Below are 17,698 nucleotides of genomic sequence, written 5' to 3'. Positions count from 1 at the left end.
ATAAGAAGATATCTTCAAAGCTATCAGGCCAAAAAAAAGCAACACGTCACTCCCGGGAGGGCTCGAACCTCCAACCTTTCGGTTAACAGCCGATCGCGCTAGCCAATTGCGCCCCGGAGACAGTCCTGCTCCATTCTCACCACCATCAGAACATATCTTCAAGCTATCAGCCCAAAGAAAAAAAAGCAACACACCACTCCCGGGAGGGCTCGAACCTCCAACCTTTCAGTTAACAGCCGATCGCGCTAGCCATTTGCGCCACGGAGACAGTCGTGCTCCACTCTCACCACCATCAGAACATATCTTCAAAGCTATCAGCCTAAAGAAAAAAAAGCGCCGCACCAACACCGGGTGGGCTCGAACCTCCAACCTCTCGGTTAACGACCGAACGCGCTACCCGATTTCGCCACGAAGACAGTCCTTCTTCACTCTCACCACCTTTAGAAGATATCTTCAAAGCTATCATCCCAAAGAAAAAAAAGCGCCGCACCACCACCGGGTGGGCTCGAACCTCCAACCTTTCGGTTAACAGACGATCGCGCTAGCCGATCGCGCCACGGAGACAGTCGTGCTTCACTCTCACCACTACAGAACATATCTTCAAAGCTATCAGCGCAAAGAAAAAAGCAACACACCACTCCCGGGGGGGGCTCAAAACTCCAACCTTTCGGTTAACAGCCGATCGCGCTAGCCAATTGCGCAACGGAGACAGTCCTGCTCCACTCTCACCACCATCAGAACATATCTTCAAAGCTATAAGCCCCAAAAAAAAGCGCCGAACCACCACCGGGTGGGCTCGAAACTCCAACCTTTCGATTAACAGCCGATCGCGCTAGACAATTGCGCCACGGAGACAGTCCTGTTCCACTCTCACCACCATTAGAACATATCTTCAAAGCTATCAGGCCATAAAAAAAAGCGCCGCACCACCACCGGGTGGGCTCGAATCTCCAACCTTTCGGTTAACAGACGATCGCGCTAGCCAATCGCGCCACGGAGACAGTCGTGCTCCACTCTCACCACCATCAGAACCTATCTTCAAAGCTATCAGCGCAAAGAAAAAAGCAACACACCACTCCCGGGAGGGCTCGAAACTCCAACCTTTCGGTTAACAGCCGATCGTGCTAGCCAATTGCGCCATGGAGACAGTCCTGCTCCACTCTCACCACCATCAGAACATATCTTCAAAGCTATCAGCCCAAAGAAAAAAAGCACCGCACCACCACCGGGTGCGCTCGAACCTCCAACCTTTCGGTTAACAGACGATCGCGCTAGCCGATCGCGCCACGGAGACAGTCGTGCTCCACTCTCACCACCATCAGAACATATCTTCTAAGCTATCAGCGCAAAGAAAAAAGCAACACACCTCTCCCGGGGGGGGGCTCAAAACTCCAACCTTTCGGTTAACAGCAATCGCGCTAGCCAATTGTGCCACGGAGACAGTCGTGCTCCGCTCTCACCACCGTCAGAACAATTCTTCAGAGCTATCAGCCCAAAGAAAAAGAAGCGCTGCACAACCACCGGTTGGGCTCGAAACTCCAAACTTTCGGTCAACAGCCGATCGCGCTAGCCAATTGCGCCACGGAGGCAGTCGTGCTTCACTCTCACCACCATCAGAACATATCTTCAAAGCTATCAGCGCAAAGAAAAAAAACGACACACCGTCCCCGGGTGGGCTCGAACCTCCAACCTTTTGGTTATCAGCCAATCGCGCTAGCCAATTGCGCCACGGAGACAGTCGTGCTCCACTCTCACCACCATCAGAACATATCTTCAAAGCTATCAGCCCAAAGAAAAAAAAGCGCCGCACCACCACGGGGTGGGCTCGAAACTCCAACCTTTTGGTTAACAGACGATCTCGCTAGCCGATCGCGCCACGGAGACAGTCGTGCTCCACTCTCACCACCATCAGAACATATCTTCAAAGCTATCAGCGCAAAGAAAAAAGCAACACACCACTCCCGGGGGGGGGGGGGGGCTCAAAACTCCAACCTTTCGGTTAACAGCCGATCGCGCTAGCCAATTGCGCAACGGAGACAGTCGTGCTCCGCTCTCACCACCATCAGAACATATCTTCAAAGCTATCAGCCCAAAGAAAACAAAGCAACTCACCACTCCCGGGAGGGCTCGAACCTCCAACCTTTCGGTTAACAGCCGATCGCGCTAGCCAATTTCGCCACGGAGACAGTCCTGCTCCACTCTCACCACCATCATCAGAACATATCTTCAAAGCTATCAGCCCAAAGAAAAAAAAGCACCGCACCACCACCGGGTGCGCTCGAACCTCCAACCTTTCGGTTAACAGACGATCGCGCTAGCCGATCGCGCCACGGAGACAGTCGTGCTCCACTCTCACCACCATCAGAACATATCTTCAAAGCTATCAGCGCAAAGAAAAAAGCAACATACCTCTCCCGGGGGGGCTCAAAACTCCAACCTTTCGGTTAACAGCAATTGCGCTAGCCAATTGTGCCACGGAGACAGTCGTGCTCCGCTCTCACCACCGTCAGAACAATTCTTCAGAGCTATCAGCCCAAAGAAAAAGAAGCGCTGCACAACCACCGGTTGGGCTCGAAACTCCAACCTTTCGGTCAACAGCCGATCGCGCTAGCCAATCGCGCCACGGAGACAGTCGTGCTCCACTCTCACCACCATCAGAACCTATCTTCAAAGCTATCAGCGCAAAGAAAAAAGCAAAACACCACTCCCGGGTGGGCTCGAAACTCCAACCTTTCGGTTAACAGCCGATCGTGCTAGCCAATTGCGCCATGGAGACAGTCCTGCTCCACTCTCACCACCATCAGAACATATCTTCAAAGCTATCAGGCCATAAAAAAAAGCGCCGCACCACCACCGGGTGGGCTCGAACCTCCAACCTTTCGGTTAACAGACGATCGCGCTAGCCAATCGCGCCACGAAGACAGTCGTGCTCCACTCTCACCACCATCAGAACCTATCTTCAAAGCTATCAGCGCAAAGAAAAAAGCAACACACCACTCCCGGGAGGGCTCGAAACTCCAACCTTTCGGTTAACAGCCGATCGTGCTAGCCAATTGCGCCATGGAGACAGTCCTGCTCCACTCTCACCACCATCAGAACATAACTTCAAAGCTATCAGCCGATAGAAAAAAAAAGCGCCGCACCACCACCGGGCGGCCTCGAACCTCCAACTTTTCGGTTAACGACCGAACGCGCTACCCAATTGCGCCACGAAGACAGTCCTGCTTCAGTCTCACCACCATCAGAACATATCTTCAAAGCTATCAGCCCAAAGAAAACAAAGCAACTCACCACTCCCGGGAGGGCTCGAACCTCCAACCTTTTGGTTAACAGCCGATCGCGCTAGCCAATTTCGCCACGGAGACAGTCCTGCTCCACTATCACCACCATCATCAGAACATATCTTCAAAGCTATCAGCCCAAAGAAAAAAAAGCACCGCACCACCACCGGGTGCGCTCGAACCTCCAACCTTTCGGTTAACAGACGATCGCGCTAGCCGATCGCGCCACGGAGACAGTCGTGCTCCACTCTCACCACCATCAGAACATATCTTCAAAGCTATCAGCGCAAAGAAAAAAGCAACACACCTCTCCCGGGGGGGGCTCAAAACTCCAACCTTTCGGTTAACAGCAATTGCGCTAGCCAATTGTGCCACGGAGACAGCCGTGCTCCGCTCTCACCACCGTCAGAACAATTCTTCAGAGCTATCAGCCCAAAGAAAAAGAAGCGCTGCACAACCACCGGTTGGGCTCGAAACTCCAACCTTTCGGTCAACAGCCGATCGCGCTAGCCAATTGCGCCACGGAGGCAGTCGTGCTCCACTCTCACCACCATTAAAACATATCTTCAAAGCTATCAGGCCATAGAAAAAAAGCGCCGCACCACCACCGGGTGGGCTCGAACCTCCAACCTTTCGGTTAACAGACGATTGCGCTAGCCAATCGCGCCACGGAGACAGTCGTGCTCCACTCTCACCACCATCAGAACCTATCTTCAAAGCTATCAGCGCAAAGAAAAAAGCAACACAGCACTCCCGGGAGGGCTCGAAACTCCAACCTTTAGGTTAACAGCCGATCGTGCTAGCCAATTGCGCCATGGAGACAGTCATGCTCCACTCTCACTACCATCAGAACATATCTTCAAAGCTATCAGCCCAAAGAAAAAAAAAGCGCCGCACCACCACGGGGTGGGCTCGAAACTCCAACCTTTCGGTTAACAGCCGATCGCGCTAGCCAACTGCGCCACGGAGACAGTCATCCTCCACTCTCACCACCACCAGAACATATCTTCAAAGCTATCATCCTATAGAAAAAAAAGCGCCGCATCACCACCGGGTGGGCTTGAACCTCCAACCTTTCGGTTAACGGCCGAACGCGCTTGCCAATTGCGCCACGGAGACAGTCCTGCTTCACTCTCACCCCCATCAGAACATACCTTCAAAGCTATCAGGCCAAAAAAAAGCAACACGTCACTCCCGGGAGGGCTCGAACCTCCAACCTTTCGGTTAACAGCCGATCGCGCTAGCCAATTGCGCCATGGAGACAGTCATGCTTCACTCTCACCCCCATAAGAAGATATCTTCAAAGCTATCAGGCCAAAAAAAAGCAACACGTCACTCCCGGGAGGGCTCGAACCTCCAACCTTTCGGTTAACAGCCGATCGCGCTAGCCAATTGCGCCCCGGAGACAGTCCTGCTCCATTCTCACCACCATCAGAACATATCTTCAAGCTATCAGCCCAAAGAAAAAAAAGCAACACACCACTCCCGGGAGGGCTCGAACCTCCAACCTTTCAGTTAACAGCCGATCGCGCTAGCCATTTGCGCCACGGAGACAGTCGTGCTCCACTCTCACCACCATCAGAACATATCTTCAAAGCTATCAGCCTAAAGAAAAAAAAGCGCCGCACCAACACCGGGTGGGCTCGAACCTCCAACCTCTCGGTTAACGACCGAACGCGCTACCCGATTTCGCCACGAAGACAGTCCTTCTTCACTCTCACCACCTTTAGAAGATATCTTCAAAGCTATCATCCCAAAGAAAAAAAAGCGCCGCACCACCACCGGGTGGGCTCGAACCTCCAACCTTTCGGTTAACAGACGATCGCGCTAGCCGATCGCGCCACGGAGACAGTCGTGCTTCACTCTCACCACTACAGAACATATCTTCAAAGCTATCAGCGCAAAGAAAAAAGCAACACACCACTCCCGGGGGGGGCTCAAAACTCCAACCTTTCGGTTAACAGCCGATCGCGCTAGCCAATTGCGCAACGGAGACAGTCCTGCTCCACTCTCACCACCATCAGAACATATCTTCAAAGCTATAAGCCCCAAAAAAAAGCGCCGAACCACCACCGGGTGGGCTCGAAACTCCAACCTTTCGATTAACAGCCGATCGCGCTAGACAATTGCGCCACGGAGACAGTCCTGTTCCACTCTCACCACCATTAGAACATATCTTCAAAGCTATCAGGCCATAAAAAAAAGCGCCGCACCACCACCGGGTGGGCTCGAATCTCCAACCTTTCGGTTAACAGACGATCGCGCTAGCCAATCGCGCCACGGAGACAGTCGTGCTCCACTCTCACCACCATCAGAACCTATCTTCAAAGCTATCAGCGCAAAGAAAAAAGCAACACACCACTCCCGGGAGGGCTCGAAACTCCAACCTTTCGGTTAACAGCCGATCGTGCTAGCCAATTGCGCCATGGAGACAGTCCTGCTCCACTCTCACCACCATCAGAACATATCTTCAAAGCTATCAGCCCAAAGAAAAAAAGCACCGCACCACCACCGGGTGCGCTCGAACCTCCAACCTTTCGGTTAACAGACGATCGCGCTAGCCGATCGCGCCACGGAGACAGTCGTGCTCCACTCTCACCACCATCAGAACATATCTTCTAAGCTATCAGCGCAAAGAAAAAAGCAACACACCTCTCCCGGGGGGGGGCTCAAAACTCCAACCTTTCGGTTAACAGCAATCGCGCTAGCCAATTGTGCCACGGAGACAGTCGTGCTCCGCTCTCACCACCGTCAGAACAATTCTTCAGAGCTATCAGCCCAAAGAAAAAGAAGCGCTGCACAACCACCGGTTGGGCTCGAAACTCCAAACTTTCGGTCAACAGCCGATCGCGCTAGCCAATTGCGCCACGGAGGCAGTCGTGCTTCACTCTCACCACCATCAGAACATATCTTCAAAGCTATCAGCGCAAAGAAAAAAAACGACACACCGTCCCCGGGTGGGCTCGAACCTCCAACCTTTTGGTTATCAGCCAATCGCGCTAGCCAATTGCGCCACGGAGACAGTCGTGCTCCACTCTCACCACCATCAGAACATATCTTCAAAGCTATCAGCCCAAAGAAAAAAAAGCGCCGCACCACCACGGGGTGGGCTCGAAACTCCAACCTTTTGGTTAACAGACGATCTCGCTAGCCGATCGCGCCACGGAGACAGTCGTGCTCCACTCTCACCACCATCAGAACATATCTTCAAAGCTATCAGCGCAAAGAAAAAAGCAACACACCACTCCCGGGGGGGGGGGGGGCTCAAAACTCCAACCTTTCGGTTAACAGCCGATCGCGCTAGCCAATTGCGCAACGGAGACAGTCGTGCTCCGCTCTCACCACCATTAGAACATATCTTCAAAGCTATCAGGCCATAGAAAAAAAGCGCCGCACCACCACCGGGTGGACTTGAACCTCCAACCTTTCGATTAACAGCCGATCGCGCTAGAAAATTGCGCCACGGAGACAGTCCTGTTCCACTCTCACCACCATTAGAACATATCTTCAAGCTATCAGGCCATAAAAAAAAGCGCCGCACCACCACCGGGTGGGCTCGAACCTCCAACCTTTCGGTTAACAGACGATCGCGCTAGCCAATCGCGCCACGGAGACAGTCGTGCTCCACTCTCACCACCATCAGAACCTATCTTCAAAGCTATCAGCGCAAAGAAAAAAGCAACACACCACTCCCGGGAGGGCTCGAAACTCCAACCTTTCGGTTAACAGCCGATCGTGCTAGCCAATTGCGCCATGGAGACAGTCCTGCTCCACTCTCACCACCATCAGAACATATCTTCAAAGCTATCAGCCCAAAGAAAAAAAGCACCGCACCACCACCGGGTGCGCTCGAACCTCCAACCTTTCGGTTAACAGACGATCGCGCTAGCCGATCGCGCCACGGAGACAGTCGTGCTCCACTCTCACCACCATCAGAACATATCTTCAAAGCTATCAGCGCAAAGAAAAAAGCAACACACCTCTCCTGGGGGGGGGCTCAAAACTCCAACCTTTCGGTTAACAGCAATCGCGCTAGCCAATTGTGCCACGGAGACAGTCGTGCTCCGCTCTCACCACCGTCAGAACAATTCTTCAGAGCTATCAGCCCAAAGAAAAAGAAGCGCTGCACAACCACCGGTTGGGCTCGAAACTCCAAACTTTCGGTCAACAGCCGATCGCGCTAGCCAATTGCGCCACGGAGGCAGTCGTGCTTCACTCTCACCACCATCAGAACATATCTTCAAAGCTATCAGCGCAAAGAAAAAAAAACGACACACCGTCCCCGGGTGGGCTCAAACCTCCAACCTTTTGGTTATCAGCCAATCGCGCTAGCCAATTGCGCCACGGAGACAGTCGTGCTCCACTCTCACCACCATCAGAACATATCTTCAAAGCTATCAGCCCAAAGAAAAAAAAGCGCCGCACCACCACGGGGTGGGCTCGAAACTCCAACCTTTTGGTTAACAGACGATCGCGCTAGCCGATCGCGCCACGGAGACAGTCGTGCTCCACTCTCACCACCATCAGAACATATCTTCAAAGCTATCAGCCCAAAGAAAAAAAGCACCGCACCACCACCGGGTGCGCTCGAACCTCCAACCTTTCGGTTAACAGACGATCGCGCTAGCCAATTGCGCAACGGAGACAGTCGTGCTTCGCTCTCACCACCATTAGAACATATCTTCAAAGCTATCAGGCCATAGAAAAAAAGCGCCGCACCACCACCGGGTGGACTTGAACCTCCAACGTTTCGGGTAACAGCCGATCGCGCTAGCCAATTGGGCCACGGAGACAGTCGTGCTCCGCTCTCACCACCATCAGAACATATCTTCAAAGCTATCAGCGCAAAGAAAAAAGCAACACACCACTACCGGGTGGGCTCGAACCTCCAACCTTTCGGTTAACAGACGATCGCGCTAGCCGATCGCGCCACGGAGACATTCGTGCTCCACTCTCACCACCAAAAGAACATATCTTCAAAGCTATCAGCGCAAAGAAAAAAAGCAACTCACCACTCCCGGGAGGGCTCGAACTTCCAACCTTTCGGTTAACAGTCGATCGCGCTAGCCAATTTCGCCACGGAGACAGTCCTGCTCCACTCTCATCACCATCATCAGAACATATCTTCAAAGCTATCAGCCTAAAGAAAAAAAAGCGCCGCACCACCACCGGGTGGGCTCGAACCTTCAACCTTTCGGTTAACGGCCGAACGCCCTACCCGATTTCGCCACGAAGACAGTCCTGCTCCACTCTCACCACCTTTAGAACATATCTTCAAAGCTATCAGCCTAAAGAAAAAAAGCGCGGCACCACCACCGGGTGGGCTCGAACCTCCAACCTTTCGGTTAACGACCGAACGCGCTACCCGATTTCGCCACGAAGACAGTCCTTCTCCACTCTCACCACCTTTAGAAGATATCTTCAGAGCTATCAGCCCAAAGAAAAAGAAGCGCTGCACAACCACCGGTTGGGCTCGAAACTCCAAACTTTCGGTCAACAGCCGATCGCGCTAGCCAATTGCGCCACGGAGGCAGTCGTGCTTCACTCTCACCACCATCAGAACATATCTTCAAAGCTATCAGCGCAAAGAAAAAAAACGACACACCGTCCCCGGGTGGGCTCGAACCTCCAACCTTTTGGTTATCAGCCGATCGCGCTAGCCAATTTCGCCACGGAGACAGTCCTGCTCCACTCTCACCACCATCATCAGAACATATCTTCAAAGCTATCAGCCCAAAGAAAAAAAAGCACCGCACCACCACCGGGTGCGCTCGAACCTCCAACCTTTCGGTTAACAGACGATCGCGCTAGCCGATCGCGCCACGGAGACAGTCGTGCTCCACTCTCACCACCATCAGAACATATCTTCAAAGCTATCAGCGCAAAGAAAAAAGCAACATACCTCTCCCGGGGGGGCTCAAAACTCCAACCTTTCGGTTAACAGCAATTGCGCTAGCCAATTGTGCCACGGAGACAGTCGTGCTCCGCTCTCACCACCGTCAGAACATATCTTCAAAGCTATCAGCCCAAAGAAAACAAAGCAACTCACCACTCCCGGGAGGGCTCGAACCTCCAACCTTTCGGTTAACAGCCGATCGCGCTAGCCAATTTCGCCACGGAGACAGTCCTGCTCCACTCTCACCACCATCATCAGAAGATATCTTCAAAGCTATCAGCCCAAAGAAAAAAAAGCACCGCACCACCACCGGGTGCGCTCGAACCTCCAACCTTTCGGTTAACGACCGAACGCGCTACCCGATTTCGCCACGAAGACAGTCCTTCTCCACTCTCACCACCTTTAGAAGATATCTTCAGAGCTATCAGCCCAAAGAAAAAGAAGCGCTGCACAACCACCGGTTGGGCTCGAAACTCCAAACTTTCGGTCAACAGCCGATCGCGCTAGCCAATTGCGCCACGGAGGCAGTCGTGCTTCACTCTCACCACCATCAGAACATATCTTCAAAGCTATCAGCGCAAAGAAAAAAAACGACACACCGTCCCCGGGTGGGCTCGAACCTCCAACCTTTTGGTTATCAGCCGATCGCGCTAGCCAATTTCGCCACGGAGACAGTCCTGCTCCACTCTCACCACCATCATCAGAACATATCTTCAAAGCTATCAGCCCAAAGAAAAAAAAGCACCGCACCACCACCGGGTGCGCTCGAACCTCCAACCTTTCGGTTAACAGACGATCGCGCTAGCCGATCGTGCCACGGAGACAGTCGTGCTTCACTCTCACCACCATCAGAACATATCTTCAAAGCTATCAGCGCAAAGAAAAAAGCAACACACCACTCCCGGGGGGGGGGGGCTCAAAACTCCAACCTTTCGGTTAACAGCCGATCGCGCTAGCCAATTGCGCAACGGAGACAGTCGTGCTCCGCTCTCACCACCATCAGAACATATCTTCAAAGCTATCAGCCCAAAGAAAACAAAGCAACTCACCACTCCCGGGAGGGCTCGAACCTCCAACCTTTCGGTTAACAGCCGATCGCGCTAGCCAATTTCGCCACGGAGACAGTCCTGCTCCACTCTCACCACCATCATCAGAACATATCTTCAAAGCTATCAGCCCAAAGAAAAAAAAGCACCGCACCACCACCGGGTGCGCTCGAACCTCCAACCTTTCGGTTAACAGACGATCGCTCTAGCCGATCGCGCCACGGAGACAGTCGTGCTCCACTCTCACCACCATCAGAACATATCTTCAAAGCTATCAGCGCAAAGAAAAAAGCAACATACCTCTCCCGGGGGGGCTCAAAACTCCAACCTTTCGGTTAACAGCAATTGCGCTAGCCAATTGTGCCACGGAGACAGTCGTGCTCCGCTCTCACCACCGTCAGAACAATTCTTCAGAGCTATCAGCCCAAAGAAAAAGAAGCGCTGCACAACCACCGGTTGGGCTCGAAACTCCAACCTTTCGGTCAACAGCCGATCGCGCTAGCCAATCGCGCCACGGAGACAGTCGTGCTCCACTCTCACCACCATCAGAACCTATCTTCAAAGCTATCAGCGCAAAGAAAAAAGCAAAACACCACTCCCGGGTGGGCTCGAAACTCCAACCTTTCGGTTAACAGCCGATCGTGCTAGCCAATTGCGCCATGGAGACAGTCCTGCTCCACTCTCACCACCATCAGAACATATCTTCAAAGCTATCAGGCCATAAAAAAAAGCGCCGCACCACCACCGGGTGGGCTCGAACCTCCAACCTTTCGGTTAACAGACGATCGCGCTAGCCAATCGCGCCACGAAGACAGTCGTGCTCCACTCTCACCACCATCAGAACCTATCTTCAAAGCTATCAGCGCAAAGAAAAAAGCAACACACCACTCCCGGGAGGGCTCGAAACTCCAGCCTTTCGGTTAACAGCCGATCGTGCTAGCCAATTGCGCCATGGAGACAGTCCTGCTTCACTCTCACCACCATCAGAACATAACTTCAAAGCTATCAGCCGATAGAAAAAAAAGCGCCGCACCACCACCGGGCGGCCTCGAACCTCCAACTTTTCGGTTAACGACCGAACGCGCTACCCAATTGCGCCACGAAGACAGTCCTGCTTCAGTCTCACCACCATCAGAACATATCTTCAAAGCTATCAGCCCAAAGAAAACAAAGCAACTCACCACTCCCGGGAGGGCTCGAACCTCCAACCTTTTGGTTAACAGCCGATCGCGCTAGCCAATTTCGCCACGGAGACAGTCCTGCTCCACTATCACCACCATCATCAGAACATATCTTCAAAGCTATCAGCCCAAAGAAAAAAAAGCACCGCACCACCACCGGGTGCGCTCGAACCTCCAACCTTTCGGTTAACAGACGATCGCGCTAGCCGATCGCGCCACGGAGACAGTCGTGCTCCACTCTCACCACCATCAGAACATATCTTCAAAGCTATCAGCGCAAAGAAAAAAGCAACACACCTCTCCCGGGGGGGGCTCAAAACTCCAACCTTTCGGTTAACAGCAATTGCGCTAGCCAATTGTGCCACGGAGACAGCCGTGCTCCGCTCTCACCACCGTCAGAACAATTCTTCAGAGCTATCAGCCCAAAGAAAAAGAAGCGCTGCACAACCACCGGTTGGGCTCGAAACTCCAACCTTTCGGTCAACAGCCGATCGCGCTAGCCAATTGCGCCACGGAGGCAGTCGTGCTCCACTCTCACCACCATTAAAACATATCTTCAAAGCTATCAGGCCATAGAAAAAAAGCGCCGCACCACCACCGGGTGGGCTCGAACCTCCAACCTTTCGGTTAACAGACGATTGCGCTAGCCAATCGCGCCACGGAGACAGTCCTGCTTCACTCTCACCCCCATCAGAACATACCTTCAAAGCTATCAGGCCAAAAAAAAAGCAACACGTCACTCCCGGGAGGGCTCGAACCTCCAACCTTTCGGTTAACAGCCGATCGCGCTAGCCAATTGCGCCATGGAGACAGTCATGCTTCACTCTCACCCCCATAAGAAGATATCTTCAAAGCTATCAGGCCAAAAAAAAGCAACACGTCACTCCCGGGAGGGCTCGAACCTCCAACCTTTCGGTTAACAGCCGATCGCGCTAGCCAATTGCGCCCCGGAGACAGTCCTGCTCCATTCTCACCACCATCAGAAAATATCTTCAAGCTATCAGCCCAAAGAAAAAAAAGCAACACACCACTCCCGGGAGGGCTCGAACCTCCAACCTTTCAGTTAACAGCCGATCGCGCTAGCCATTTGCGCCACGGAGACAGTCGTGCTCCACTCTCACCACCATCAGAACATATCTTCAAAGCTATCAGCCTAAAGAAAAAAAAGCGCCGCACCAACACCGGGTGGGCTCGAACCTCCAACCTCTCGGTTAACGACCGAACGCGCTACCCGATTTCGCCACGAAGACAGTCCTTCTTCACTCTCACCACCTTTAGAAGATATCTTCAAAGCTATCATCCCAAAGAAAAAAAAGCGCCGCACCACCACCGGGTGGGCTCGAACCTCCAACCTTTCGGTTAACAGACGATCGCGCTAGCCGATCGCGCCACGGAGACAGTCGTGCTTCACTCTCACCACTACAGAACATATCTTCAAAGCTATCAGCGCAAAGAAAAAAGCAACACACCACTCCCGGGGGGGGCTCAAAACTCCAACCTTTCGGTTAACAGCCGATCGCGCTAGCCAATTGCGCAACGGAGACAGTCCTGCTCCACTCTCACCACCATCAGAACATATCTTCAAAGCTATAAGCCCCAAAAAAAAGCGCCGAACCACCACCGGGTGGGCTCGAAACTCCAACCTTTCGATTAACAGCCGATCGCGCTAGACAATTGCGCCACGGAGACAGTCCTGTTCCACTCTCACCACCATTAGAACATATCTTCAAAGCTATCAGGCCATAAAAAAAAGCGCCGCACCACCACCGGGTGGGCTCGAATCTCCAACCTTTCGGTTAACAGACGATCGCGCTAGCCAATCGCGCCACGGAGACAGTCGTGCTCCACTCTCACCACCATCAGAACCTATCTTCAAAGCTATCAGCGCAAAGAAAAAAGCAACACACCACTCCCGGGAGGGCTCGAAACTCCAACCTTTCGGTTAACAGCCGATCGTGCTAGCCAATTGCGCCATGGAGACAGTCCTGCTCCACTCTCACCACCATCAGAACATATCTTCAAAGCTATCAGCCCAAAGAAAAAAAGCACCGCACCACCACCGGGTGCGCTCGAACCTCCAACCTTTCGGTTAACAGACGATCGCGCTAGCCGATCGCGCCACGGAGACAGTCGTGCTCCACTCTCACCACCATCAGAACATATCTTCTAAGCTATCAGCGCAAAGAAAAAAGCAACACACCTCTCCCGGGGGGGGGGCTCAAAACTCCAACCTTTCGGTTAACAGCAATCGCGCTAGCCAATTGTGCCACGGAGACAGTCGTGCTCCGCTCTCACCACCGTCAGAACAATTCTTCAGAGCTATCAGCCCAAAGAAAAAGAAGCGCTGCACAACCACCGGTTGGGCTCGAAACTCCAAACTTTCGGTCAACAGCCGATCGCGCTAGCCAATTGCGCCACGGAGGCAGTCGTGCTTCACTCTCACCACCATCAGAACATATCTTCAAAGCTATCAGCGCAAAGAAAAAAAACGACACACCGTCCCCGGGTGGGCTCGAACCTCCAACCTTTTGGTTATCAGCCAATCGCGCTAGCCAATTGCGCCACGGAGACAGTCGTGCTCCACTCTCACCACCATCAGAACATATCTTCAAAGCTATCAGCCCAAAGAAAAAAAAGCGCCGCACCACCACGGGGTGGGCTCGAAACTCCAACCTTTTGGTTAACAGACGATCTCGCTAGCCGATCGCGCCACGGAGACAGTCGTGCTCCACTCTCACCACCATCAGAACATATCTTCAAAGCTATCAGCGCAAAGAAAAAAGCAACACACCACTCCCGGGGGGGGGGGGGGGGCTCAAAACTCCAACCTTTCGGTTAACAGCCGATCGCGCTAGCCAATTGCGCAACGGAGACAGTCGTGCTCCGCTCTCACCACCATTAGAACATATCTTCAAAGCTATCAGGCCATAGAAAAAAAGCGCCGCACCACCACCGGGTGGACTTGAACCTCCAACCTTTCGATTAACAGCCGATCGCGCTAGAAAATTGCGCCACGGAGACAGTCCTGTTCCACTCTCACCACCATTAGAACATATCTTCAAGCTATCAGGCCATAAAAAAAAGCGCCGCACCACCACCGGGTGGGCTCGAACCTCCAACCTTTCGGTTAACAGACGATCGCGCTAGCCAATCGCGCCACGGAGACAGTCGTGCTCCACTCTCACCACCATCAGAACCTATCTTCAAAGCTATCAGCGCAAAGAAAAAAGCAACACACCACTCCCGGGAGGGCTCGAAACTCCAACCTTTCGGTTAACAGCCGATCGTGCTAGCCAATTGCGCCATGGAGACAGTCCTGCTCCACTCTCACCACCATCAGAACATATCTTCAAAGCTATCAGCCCAAAGAAAAAAAGCACCGCACCACCACCGGGTGCGCTCGAACCTCCAACCTTTCGGTTAACAGACGATCGCGCTAGCCGATCGCGCCACGGAGACAGTCGTGCTCCACTCTCACCACCATCAGAACATATCTTCAAAGCTATCAGCGCAAAGAAAAAAGCAACACACCTCTCCTGGGGGGGGGCTCAAAACTCCAACCTTTCGGTTAACAGCAATCGCGCTAGCCAATTGTGCCACGGAGACAGTCGTGCTCCGCTCTCACCACCGTCAGAACAATTCTTCAGAGCTATCAGCCCAAAGAAAAAGAAGCGCTGCACAACCACCGGTTGGGCTCGAAACTCCAAACTTTCGGTCAACAGCCGATCGCGCTAGCCAATTGCGCCACGGAGGCAGTCGTGCTTCACTCTCACCACCATCAGAACATATCTTCAAAGCTATCAGCGCAAAGAAAAAAAAAACGACACACCGTCCCCGGGTGGGCTCAAACCTCCAACCTTTTGGTTATCAGCCAATCGCGCTAGCCAATTGCGCCACGGAGACAGTCGTGCTCCACTCTCACCACCATCAGAACATATCTTCAAAGCTATCAGCCCAAAGAAAAAAAAGCGCCGCACCACCACGGGGTGGGCTCGAAACTCCAACCTTTTGGTTAACAGACGATCGCGCTAGCCGATCGCGCCACGGAGACAGTCGTGCTCCACTCTCACCACCATCAGAACATATCTTCAAAGCTATCAGCCCAAAGAAAAAAAGCACCGCACCACCACCGGGTGCGCTCGAACCTCCAACCTTTCGGTTAACAGACGATCGCGCTAGCCAATTGCGCAACGGAGACAGTCGTGCTTCGCTCTCACCACCATTAGAACATATCTTCAAAGCTATCAGGCCATAGAAAAAAAGCGCCGCACCACCACCGGGTGGACTTGAACCTCCAACGTTTCGGGTAACAGCCGATCGCGCTAGCCAATTGGGCCACGGAGACAGTCGTGCTCCGCTCTCACCACCATCAGAACATATCTTCAAAGCTATCAGCGCAAAGAAAAAAGCAACACACCACTACCGGGTGGGCTCGAACCTCCAACCTTTCGGTTAACAGACGATCGCGCTAGCCGATCGCGCCACGGAGACATTCGTGCTCCACTCTCACCACCAAAAGAACATATCTTCAAAGCTATCAGCGCAAAGAAAAAAAGCAACTCACCACTCCCGGGAGGGCTCGAACTTCCAACCTTTCGGTTAACAGTCGATCGCGCTAGCCAATTTCGCCACGGAGACAGTCCTGCTCCACTCTCATCACCATCATCAGAACATATCTTCAAAGCTATCAGCCTAAAGAAAAAAAAGCGCCGCACCACCACCGGGTGGGCTCGAACCTTCAACCTTTCGGTTAACGGCCGAACGCCCTACCCGATTTCGCCACGAAGACAGTCCTGCTCCACTCTCACCACCTTTAGAACATATCTTCAAAGCTATCAGCCTAAAGAAAAAAAGCGCGGCACCACCACCGGGTGGGCTCGAACCTCCAACCTTTCGGTTAACGACCGAACGCGCTACCCGATTTCGCCACGAAGACAGTCCTTCTCCACTCTCACCACCTTTAGAAGATATCTTCAAAGCTATCATCCCAAAGAAAAAAAAGCGCCGCACCACCACCGGGTGGGCTCGAACCTCCAACCTTTCGGCTAACAGACGATCGCGCCAGCCGATCGCGCCACGGAGACAGTCGTGCTCCACTCTCACCACCATCAGAACATATTTTCAAAGCTATCAGCGCAAAGAAAAAGCAACACACCACTCCTGGGGGGCTCAAAACTCCAACCTTTCGGTTAACAGCCGATCGCGCTAGTCAATTGCGCAACGGAGACAGTCCTGCACCACTCTCACCACCATCAGAACATATCTTCAAAGCTATCAGCCCCAATAAAAGCGCCGAACCACCACCGGGTGGGCTCGAAACTACAACCTTTCGATTAACAGCCGATCGCGCTAGAAAATTGCGCCACGGAGACAGTCCTGTTCCACTCTCACCACCATTAGAACATATCTTCAAAGCTATCAGGCCATAGAAAAAAAGCGCCGCACCACCACCGGATGGGCTCGAACCTCCAACCTTTCGGTTAATAGACGATTGCGCTAGCCAATCGCGCCACGGAGACAGTCGTGCTCCACTCTCACCACCATCAGAACCTATCTTCAAAGCTATCAGCGCAAAGTAAAAATCAACACAGCACTCCCGGGAGGGCTCGAAACTCCAACCTTTCGGTTAACAGCCGATCGTGCTAGCCAATTGCGCCATGGAGACAGTCCTGCTCCACTCTCACCACCATCAGAACATATCTTCAAAGCTATCAGCCCAAAGAAAAAAAAAAGCGCCGCACCACCACGGGGTGGGCTCGAAACTCCAACCTTTCGGTTAACAGCCGATAGCGCTAGCCAACTGCGCCACGGAGACAGTCATCCTCCACTCTCACCACCACCAGAACATATCTTCAAAGCTATCATCCCATAGAAAAAAAAGCGCCGCATCACCACCGGGTGGGCTTGAACCTCCAACCTTTCGGTTAACGGCCGCACGCGCTTGCCAATTGCGCCACGGAGACAGTCCTGCTTCACTCTCACCCCCATCAGAACATATCTTCAAAGCTATCAGGCCAAAAAAAAGCAACACGTCATTCCCGGGAGGGCTCGAACCTCCAACCTTTCGGTTAACAGCCGATCGTGCTAGCCAATTGCGCCATGGAGACAGTCATGCTCCACTCTCACCACAATCAGAACATATCTTCAAAGCTATCAGCGCAAAGAAAAAAGCAACACACCACTACCGGGTGGGCTCGAAACTCCAACCTTTCGGTTAACAGCCGACCGTGCTAGCCAAATGCGCCACGGAGACAGTCCTGCTCCACTCTCACCACCATTAGAACATATCTTCAA

General features: G+C 52.8%; 3 non-coding genes across 3 annotated transcripts; all 3 read right to left on the bottom strand.

Moving 5' to 3' along the window:
- Positions 1-1,662: 1,662 nt before the first annotated feature.
- On the bottom strand, positions 1,663-1,736 carry TRNAI-GAU (transfer RNA isoleucine (anticodon GAU)). The gene has a single exon. It is a non-coding gene; the product is annotated as a tRNA-Ile (tRNA).
- Positions 1,737-6,229: 4,493 nt separating this feature from the next.
- Positions 6,230-6,303, bottom strand: TRNAI-GAU (transfer RNA isoleucine (anticodon GAU)). The gene has a single exon. It is a non-coding gene; the product is annotated as a tRNA-Ile (tRNA).
- A 7,598-nt stretch (positions 6,304-13,901) lies between these two features.
- TRNAI-GAU (transfer RNA isoleucine (anticodon GAU)) lies at positions 13,902-13,975 on the bottom strand. The gene has a single exon. It is a non-coding gene; the product is annotated as a tRNA-Ile (tRNA).
- Between the last annotated feature and the right edge of the window lie 3,723 nt (positions 13,976-17,698).

The sequence above is a fragment of the Rhipicephalus microplus genome, chromosome 9 (genome assembly GCF_043290135.1).
Source record: "Rhipicephalus microplus isolate Deutch F79 chromosome 9, USDA_Rmic, whole genome shotgun sequence".
NCBI lineage: Eukaryota > Metazoa > Arthropoda > Arachnida > Ixodida > Ixodidae > Rhipicephalus > Rhipicephalus microplus.
This window is presented reverse-complemented; position numbering and strand designations above follow the sequence as displayed.